The sequence below is a fragment of the Staurois parvus genome, unplaced genomic scaffold, assembly GCF_062004578.1.
Source record: "Staurois parvus isolate SC_StPar_1 unplaced genomic scaffold, SC_StPar_1.0 ptg000549l, whole genome shotgun sequence".
NCBI classification, from domain to species: Eukaryota; Metazoa; Chordata; class Amphibia; order Anura; family Ranidae; genus Staurois; species Staurois parvus.
This window is the reverse complement of record NW_028318345.1, coordinates 1849372-1858980: the sequence shown is the minus strand read 5'-3', so window position 1 is coordinate 1858980 and position 9609 is coordinate 1849372.

Below are 9609 nucleotides of genomic sequence, written 5' to 3'. Positions count from 1 at the left end.
TACAACATATGTAGGCACATTGGTTTCAACTCTGTGTATTATCTGAGGCTATTCACTGCATTGGGTATATGTAAGGGTTACAACCACAGAGCTTCATATGGGGTCAATCTGAGAGCAGTAGAAGTGTTCTTCCAGAAGCCTTTGTCATGTAACTTCCTCTTGCTCTGCTACTTGCATCTTCACTGTCAGACTTTAAAAGTAGCTTTACATTGGATTGGTGGCTGTGATACAGGAGGGTGTTCTAGCAGACAAAAGGAGGTTGGTGAACCACTGAAGTACAGCAATGTCTGGATGAAAAATATAACTACTCAGGAGATGGATTTTGCTCCCTGCATGCAGCACAGATTTTGAAGTGGAACTAAAAACTCGCAATCAGCATTATCTATATTTAATCTTTTATGCTGCTAGCATTACTAAATAGATAGGAAGGTATATTATTTTTACTTGTTTTAACCATTTTTACACATCTTCAGTTTCTTCCTGGTTTCTGGCCTAGGCCAAAATGATGTCATACATCCCTGCAATCTTCATGGCCATTTTTTTTTTCTTTCATCTGGAGGATGGACTTTCTCAACTAAGCACACCCTCCTGCAAGCCAGAGATAAGGCAGATGGATTCCAGGAAGTAAATGCTACGTGAATCATCTGCCCTTATCCAAGATGGGCACAGCAAGAAATGCTAGGGGGCGTTTTTCAAAGTGACATTACAACAAAATAAAGCATGGAGACATGGATTGATGGGTGGGTTTGCTGTGAATATTAAAAATGAAATAAATTGGGTTTTCAGTTTGTGGTGCTCGGATATAGTTGAGTTCTGTTTTAATATTCAATTTTGACTGGAGGTTTACCTTTTAACCTTACCTAAAATAGGAAGGCCCTTTTTGTTCCAAAAGCAATATTGCTTTTAGAAAAAAAAGGGCCTTCCTTTTTTAGTATTCTATTCCATTTTTTTGTAAACGTTTTACATATTTCAAGACAAAAAAGAACAAAAAATACACTTTCTAGTTTTACCCAACGAATGCTTTAAAAAAAAGCTACATTTTACGTTCAATATTTTTAAATAAGCAATAGATGATAGGGCCATTGTAAATCAATCCAAATAGGGAGTTATAGTTATTTCACATACAGAATGAAAATAAACAATAATCAATGTATATAATGCACAATGGTTGGGGAAGCAATTCAGCATAAAGTTTTGTGAAAACTGGAGTCTAGGTTTTTTTCTTCTACATAAAACACATCATCAAAAAAGTTCCTGTTGATCGTTAGTGCCATGAAGGCAAAGTCCCATTTACTCAACAAGTAGAGAGGAAAGGCATAAAAAGGATAGAACAGGAAATGAAGAAAAATAGGGAAAGGAGTGGAAGATAGACTTAGAGATTTCCATTAATGCCTAGGTCTACAGCTGGTTAATACTCAAGTGTTTTTTTCAAATGGTTTCACCTTATCATTAAATTACACCTTATTTTAACCACAGCCAATACTTAAAGATGTTACTAAACCCACAACAGTAGAATCAGTCTGTATATGCAGTGAAGCATGCTTCTTATACTCACTGTGGAACCTAAGGGGTTAATCCTCTGCATTGTGTAAAAAGGATGTTTAATCCTGTCTTCTCTGACCCTCCCCTTCTTCCACATTCCCCATTTCATCTCCTGATAGAACACGGCTCAGTTTGGTGTGTACTGCTAGAGAGTTCTTTTTCTTGGGAGGGTGCATGTGATCAGCACAGATATCACTGTTCAACAAATTTTTATTTTTTGCCAGTTTTGGAAACAAAAGGATCCATTTCTTAATGAATTTCACATTCTGAGTTCAAATATAACAATGAAATTTGTCAATTGGCTCTAGTTTTTCTGTAAACGGAAAGTTTTCTACTATAGGCGTAATGACTACATAATGCACAATAATTATATAGATAGATGTCTTTCCACAAATATAAAGCCAGTGATATTGATTACATAACAAAGCCTAAATGGCATAATATATTGCATAGGATTACCAAGAAAAATTATAGCCATAAGCTAAGTTGAATCATTTTAATACTTAGGATTCTCACTAGTTTTGTCTTCAGTTTGTGTCGGTTTTGCTTCTCTTGGCTTTTCTCTTGTATTCGAGGAAAGGGCTATCTCTTACAACTGCACGTGACTACACGCTTCAGGTTCTTCCTCACTTGACTCAACCACAAAGGATTCTGGTGCTTTAGGAATTGGTAGCCCCTCTCCATGAGGAACTGGACGTATTGCCGATGGAATATTTGGATAGTGCACAGATAACTTTTTCTTCTTATTTAGCCCTTTTACAATTGGAGGCACCATACAAAAGTAACAATTACTAACATGATCTGTTGACTCTCTCCAAATCATTGGCACAGCGAAAGGCATAGATGCCTTTTTTCCATTCAACCATTGCTCCAGTGCCGTCCCACAAGAATTGCAGCATACATGTGGTGCCCAGCTCTTGTCCTGGTCTCCTATCTTGCAGCCAAAATACAAGTTGTAGGCTTTCTTAATCATTCCTGTTATCCTCCTTTTTTGTGAGATAAAAGTTATTTCACCGCAGATATAGCAGAAATTATCTGCTTTATTCACACAAGTTCGAGGCATTACTGAGTAGCCTATATAAGCATAAAACGAAATGTAAAGACGCTGTCGAACTACAATCAGCTACAGATACTGCAGCTTTTATGCAGTGAAGTGATGCAATTAAAGGCTAATATTGCATCATCTCAGTATACATGCAATTTTCTATTGGTCACCAGTATCAATTGCGCAATATGCAGCTGAAGTTGCATCATAATTTTGAATGGCTTACGTCATTAGATGGGTGAATATATCATGGAAACTAGAGCCAATCAACATTTTTTAGGGTCATTTTCGTTTTCAGCACCCCAAAATTATGTAAGATTAGCTAATTTTATGCCCAAAACTTTTTACCTGTTGAACAGTGTATTTAGCAGTTTCTATTTACTAAAATAATTGCAGTTCTATGTTGTGTGTACTGTGGGAGACTAGATATACTGAATGCAGGCTCCTGGGTTTAGTAGGGTCCTGGGTTTAGTAACACTTTAACCCACCTTTATAGGCAAATTTTTGCTGTTACAGTATTAAATTTGTTGGAAAGAAATGGGAAAAGGTGGAGTTACACATAAAACAAAATTTTGACCATAATTAAATATTGTAGTGTGGACATGCAAGGCTCTACAATTTAAATTATACCCTAGATTCAAACAATTTTCTAATCAAATAATATGTGAAAGATGTGAATCTTGGGTAAACACACTGACCCCATAAAATGGTTTTTCTTAGTGGTTTTAGCAATGTTAACTGGTCTGGGTACACTTCTACTTTACATATTTTAAAATATTCAAACAATATCTATAGCCAAAATGTAGAAACATTTATTTCCACATTGTATTTCAGTTATTTCCAGCCTACTCCTGTTAATCTGAACCAACATAAAGACTGTAAACTTACTTTGTGAAGATCCCAAAAAATGTAGTTCCTTGAATTCTGTGACATTTATTCACTATGTTCTGTAATTAGGCCCTGCTGTGTCACACATTTCACAGAGCCTGCATTCTGAAGAGAAGGGGTTTCAGCAAGGAAACATGGGACATGTAGTCCTTAGAAATTAAAAGTAAACAGCAGAGGAGAAGCTACAAAGCATGCAGGGAATCCAGGAAGTTGTGGAAAGAGATGCCCAGCAGGCAGGCAGAACTCACAGCATGAAAGGAGATTTTTCAAGTAACATTATATTGGATTGTCAAATATAACTATTGTTTGTATTGTTATTACAGTGCTGATGTTATAAAATTACAGTGTATGTTGTGACCATAGATTTTCTTTAATCTGTTTTTCAAAATTCATTAAACTGTGAAAAAAACATAAGATAAGTGTATCAAAAACTGTTGTATGATCTTTCAGGTGTAGATAAAATAAATACAGTTTCAAAGTGGACTGGAGGCTCAGTACATAATTATCCTAATTGCCTAGGAACAGGAATATAAAAGAAAAAATAAAGAGAAGCGGAACTATCAGAAAAGAGGAAGGAAAACATTGTTTGGTGTGTTACAGTGAAATGTAGTTGGTCTTATCTAAACCCAAAAACAAAAAAATAACATATTGTAACCTATCAATTCTTATATATTGTAGATGCCTTAGTTTTCTGTTTTTAGTCTGTTTTTTTATATTTTCCCCAGGTGGTCTGGTCAGTAACACACTTCCTGTCTGGCTCCATTCACACTTGCACGCCTTGTCATGCGACTTTGGGCACATAGAGCCGCATGACAAGTTGCAGACCATTGTTTTCAATGGCACCCATTCAGATCTAGGTGACCTAAAGTGGAGTTCCAACCGTTTTTGTGTTCGTTAAAAGTCATCAGCTACAAAAACTGTATCTACAAAGTATTGACTCGGGGAGGGGGGGCTGAATACAAATGCACACCACAAGTTTTAGATATTTATTTGTAAACAATTTTAAAATCATTTTTAATTTTCCTTCCACTTCACAATTATGTGTCAATTTGTGTCGATCTGTCACATATAATCCCCAAAAAATACATTTACGTTTTTGGTTGTAACATGACAAAATGTGGAAGATTTCAAGGGGCATGAATACTTTTTCAAGGCACTATAAATGCATGTCATCAGGACAGAGCAATGGCAATTTAATTTTCCATCTGACAGTGCCTGGATAGCTTTGTCACAGACGTGGCTTGGCAGAGACCGTGGCTCAAGACCAGTAGAGCCTCTCTTCATCCAGGCAAGTAACCTTTGACTTTTTTTCAGCTGTCTGTAAACAGGACCTTCTTTTACTGACTACCGATGTAAGGAGATATTCTTTCCTCTGACACCCAGTGTAATATGCCATTCTTCCCAGTGACCATTAATGTAAAGATCTTTTCTCACTGACTGCCAATGCATGGGTCATTCTTTCCCTTGACCCCTTATGCAACGGGACAGTCTTCCTTCTGACCATCAATATAAGAGGGTCCTTTTTTACTGACCACCAATGTAACAAACATGTTTTCCTTTTTCCCAAATGTAACAGGACAATATTCCCAAGAAGCATCAGTGTAAGGTTTTTCTTCTCTCGTGGTCCTCCAATATAAGGGAACAATTTTCTATTCACCTCCAATGTAAGCTAGCACTTTTCTACCATCCACCAATGTAAAGGGACTCTACACTTTTTTTTTACAGTCTGCGTTCCCTTTCTGGCAATTGTTCATTATAGAGAATAAGCTCGTCTAGTGCAGGAAGATGTTACATATACTAGGTAAGCCATAATCGTCATTCTATTATATCTATAACTTGCTGAATATGCTAATGTTCGATGTGCTATAGTTACAGTATATGATTTTTTTTTTTAGCAGGGATTCCCTGAGACCTGAAAATTATTTCAAGCAGTCCCCAGTGGAAAAAGGTAGAAAAAGGCTCTTCTAACAGTGATGAGCTTCTTAAAGTACTAAAAAGCAATGAGTTCATGTAAAAGTAAACGGTTAAAGTACTAAAGGTGTGATAAATTACTGTTGCTAGTATTCCCAAACTAAAAAGACTTGATGCTGGCCACCCCAATGACCACTAGCAGCTTGGTTAAAGCAGGCTAATGCTGAAATAATAACATAAATGCATGTGAACAGCCTTACATAAGTGGGTAGGAAGTCATCAAAGCTAAAATGCTTCCCATAAATGGAGAAAAAACTGTTCCATGCTTCCTCCAGTGCTGCTCAGGTAGAGAAAGGCAAAGCATTTTATTTCATGATCTCTGCTAAAGGGGACGATCACATTTTTGACAAGCTGAGGTCACCTTTTGTTATGTGAGCAGCATTGGAGGGCATTTGAAGCATCATTTTTTCTAGAAAATGTAAGCATCTCCGCTATTCTATAAAGAAAAGATTCAGTTAACTGCTGCCGTCTCAGCTGTACACATTTTTCTCTTCTCATTCCTTGAGCTAAGTGCATTTTTTCTTTGCAAAGTGAGTTTTCACTTAGATTAAGGAATGTGGTAAACATGCTGACTTCAATGACCCAACCATGTTCAAGCAAAGACCGTTTTTGTCTTTAATGTTCCTTGCACATGATTGGATATTTTTTACAAAATAGCTTGCTCTTTCTATAGTAAATCAGGGTCAATGCTTCCAATATTTTTTTAGTAGGGCTACATAGACAATTAGGTTCCCTTGCTACTAAGAGATTTTATTACTTGACAACTTCATTAACCGCTTTCCCGCTGCCCTATAGTAGAACTACTGATACAGGGTGGCAGGGCTGTGCAAAGTCACGTATAAACATGATTTGTATTAATGAGTAGGGGGCTCGCACACGCACAATCCTGCCCATGTCGCCATTGGTGGTTAGGGATGTCAATCACCGGGTCCCGGACGGAGATTCCCTGCCGGCACCTGGCGCTCGCCGAGTAAAACTGACAGGGGAGAGAACTGTGTGTAAACAACACAGGTCTCTCTCACACAGATCTCTCCTGCCAGCAAGGACATGCTGCTGTGTATTTCTCTGCTGTGCAGAGAAATACACAGTAGCATGTTCCCTTAGTAAAACACTCACAGCACATGATATAAAACAGCACACAGTTAACCCTTTGATCGCCCCAGATGCTAACCCCTTCCTGCCCAGTGTCATTAGTACAGTGTCAGTGCTTTTTATTAGCACTGATCACTGTATTAGTGTCAATGGGATGTTAGTGGCAGTTACTCAGTTCCCACCCAGTGTCAGAATGCCCGCCGCAGTCCTGCTATAAGTCGCTGATCGCCACCATTATTAGTATATTAAAAAAAAAAAAAAACACAATTCCAGTATAAATATATATACACCGCCATTTGTAAACTCTATAACTTTCACATCAACCAATTAATTTACACATGTTGGGATTTTTTTTTAGCAAAGACATGTAGCAGAATACATTTTAGCCTAAATTTATGAAGAAATTTGATTTTTAATTTTTTTTTACTGGATATGTTTTATAGCAAAAAGTAAAAAATATATTTTTTCCAGAATAGTTTTTTTTTTTGTTTATAGCACAAAAAATAAAAAAACGCACAGGTGATCAAATACCACCGAAAGAAAGCTCTAGTAGTGGGAAAAAAGGACATAAATATAATTATGTACAGCATTACATGACCACACAATTGTCAGTTAAAGTAATGCAGCACCGTATCACAAAAAACGGTCTGGTCAGGAAGGGGGGTAAATCCTCTGGAGGGCAAGTGTTTAAAAGCACATTGATTTCCAGGTGCTCAGAATTAGGTTGCTGCCACCAATTGTACATAACTTAGGATTCATGCTTTTAACTGTCATCCTTGCAATGTCTCATGGGACCTGTAGTTTGGGAACAGCTGGAGGGCCGCTGGTTTGACACCACTGTTCTGAAAAAATATTCCCTCCACTGATGTTGGACATTTTCCACAGCAGTGATCTTCCAGAGCTTATGGGGGGGATTTAAGATCAGCAACTGCGGCTGTAAAGCCCCCCCCCCCCCGTCTTCTATTATTTATTTCAGGTACTTACACAGCACCGTCAATTTACGCTGCACTTTACCTATATATTTCACATTCACATCAGCCCCTAACCCTCAAGGGGTGTACAATCTAAGGTCCCTAACTCACATTCATACATACACATACTAGGGCCAATTTAGACAGGATCCAATTAACCTACCAGCATTTCTTCGGAGTGTGCGAGGAAACTGGAGTACCCGGAGGAAACCCACGCAGGTACAGGGAGAACATGCAAACTCCTGTCAGGTAGTGCCATAGTTGAGATTTGAACCATTTACCCTAGTGCTAGTAGGTGGAAGTACTAACCACTTAGCCACTGTGCTGCCCACAGAACCTTTAGTATTCTTTAACGAAAAGCAAAGCACTCTGTAAATGGAGGAGAGCGGATGAACGACGGTGAACTGGTGTACAACAAAATATCAGCCTGGGGTTGAGTAGCACTGATCTAAAGCAGGCCTGTCAAATGTTAAAATTTCAACATATTTTGAGGAAGGCAAGTTTACTTACATAAACTTGGTAAAGTATCATAAAAATTGCAGTTTTTTCTTTTAAAGTGGTTATAAAGGCTCAAGGTTTTTTACCGCCAAGCATTCTATGCATGAATGTAAAAACCTTGTGTGCATTAGCCCCCTCCCCTAATACTTACCTGAACGCCATTGCAATCTAGCGATGTGCATAAGAGTCTCAGCTCTGTGGGGACTCTCCCTCTTCATTGGCTGAAACTGCAGCTGGAACCATTGGCTTCCACTACTGTCAATCACAGCAAGTGAGCCAATGAGGAGGAAGAGGGGGCAGGGCCATGCCATGGCTCTGTGTGTGTGATAGCAAACTGCTTGCTCTGGGGGCACCTGGCAGGAGCAAGGATCCTACAGCAACAGCAGAGGACCTGAGAAGAGTCTCGGCTCTGCGAGGACTCTCTTTCTTCATTGGCTGAAACCGCAGCTGGAACCATTGGCTCCCACTACTGTCAATCACAGCCAGTGAGCCAATGAGGAGGAAGAGCTACTTGCTCTGTGGGCACCTGGCAGGAGTGAGGATCCTAGAGCATCAGCGGAGGACCTGAGAAGAGGAGGATCAGGGCTGCTCTGTGCAAAACCACTGCACAGAGCAGGTAAGTATAACATGCTTGTTATTTATAAAAAAAACTGCATTTGATATGACTTTAATAAAACATAGTTGAAAAATGTTTCCAATCATTTATGGCATTCTTAGCGCTACTGGTCTCCTGCAACCTCTTTGCAGTAATTTCCTGTTTATGTGCATGTACACAGCAACAGCTGCATGGCATTTCTCAGATTGACAATACAGGAGAACAATTAGGAGACAGCAAAGAGAGTTGTCACTCTGTATGAGGAAGTGCCTGAAGAAAGACCTCCATGGCAGATTCACTAGGTATTCTTTTAATGAAAGCTAAAGATTTAATAATATTGAAGACGATGTTCAAAATGACATTAACATGTTGAAGCATAAATGAGATGTGAATAATTGGGTTTACATATACAGTACTTTTACAAACCGTGATTCCCTGGTAAATAAAGAAATTAGGAAGCTGTGGGCAATAGTAATTCCCAGAATTAATTTGAACAGCTGGGCCTTCTAAGCAGCAAGAGGTTAAGGTGTCCGTTTATGACACAGAGAATAGCTGAGATTCAGAGGATCGCAGCTATTCTCTGGTCATTCACAGTTTATGACACTCAGGAGATCAGCAGAGAACATGTTCAGCCCTTCACTGGAGATCTGTGTTCTCCCTCCAGATTCTCCAGCCCAGAGCTGGAGCATCGGAGGAACCACAAACTAAGCAGTGATAATTTACCTCTGTTTAGTAAACTGATTTTACTGTAATCTCGCGAGATTATAGTAAAAGCAGCCGTTTTCCAGCGTTTGTAGACCGTTCTCCCTTCGTTCGGAAAACTGATCTACACCGCTTCATAAACAGCATTCACAGGAGAACTGTGTTCTCCGAGAATTCCGGAGAACTGAGCAGTGGTCATTTACCGTTGGTTCAGACACCTAAATTTGCAGATGCCACAGCTATATACTATTTATTATTTCAAATGTATCCATTCCTAGTTGCTTTCACTTCACACTGGCTATACA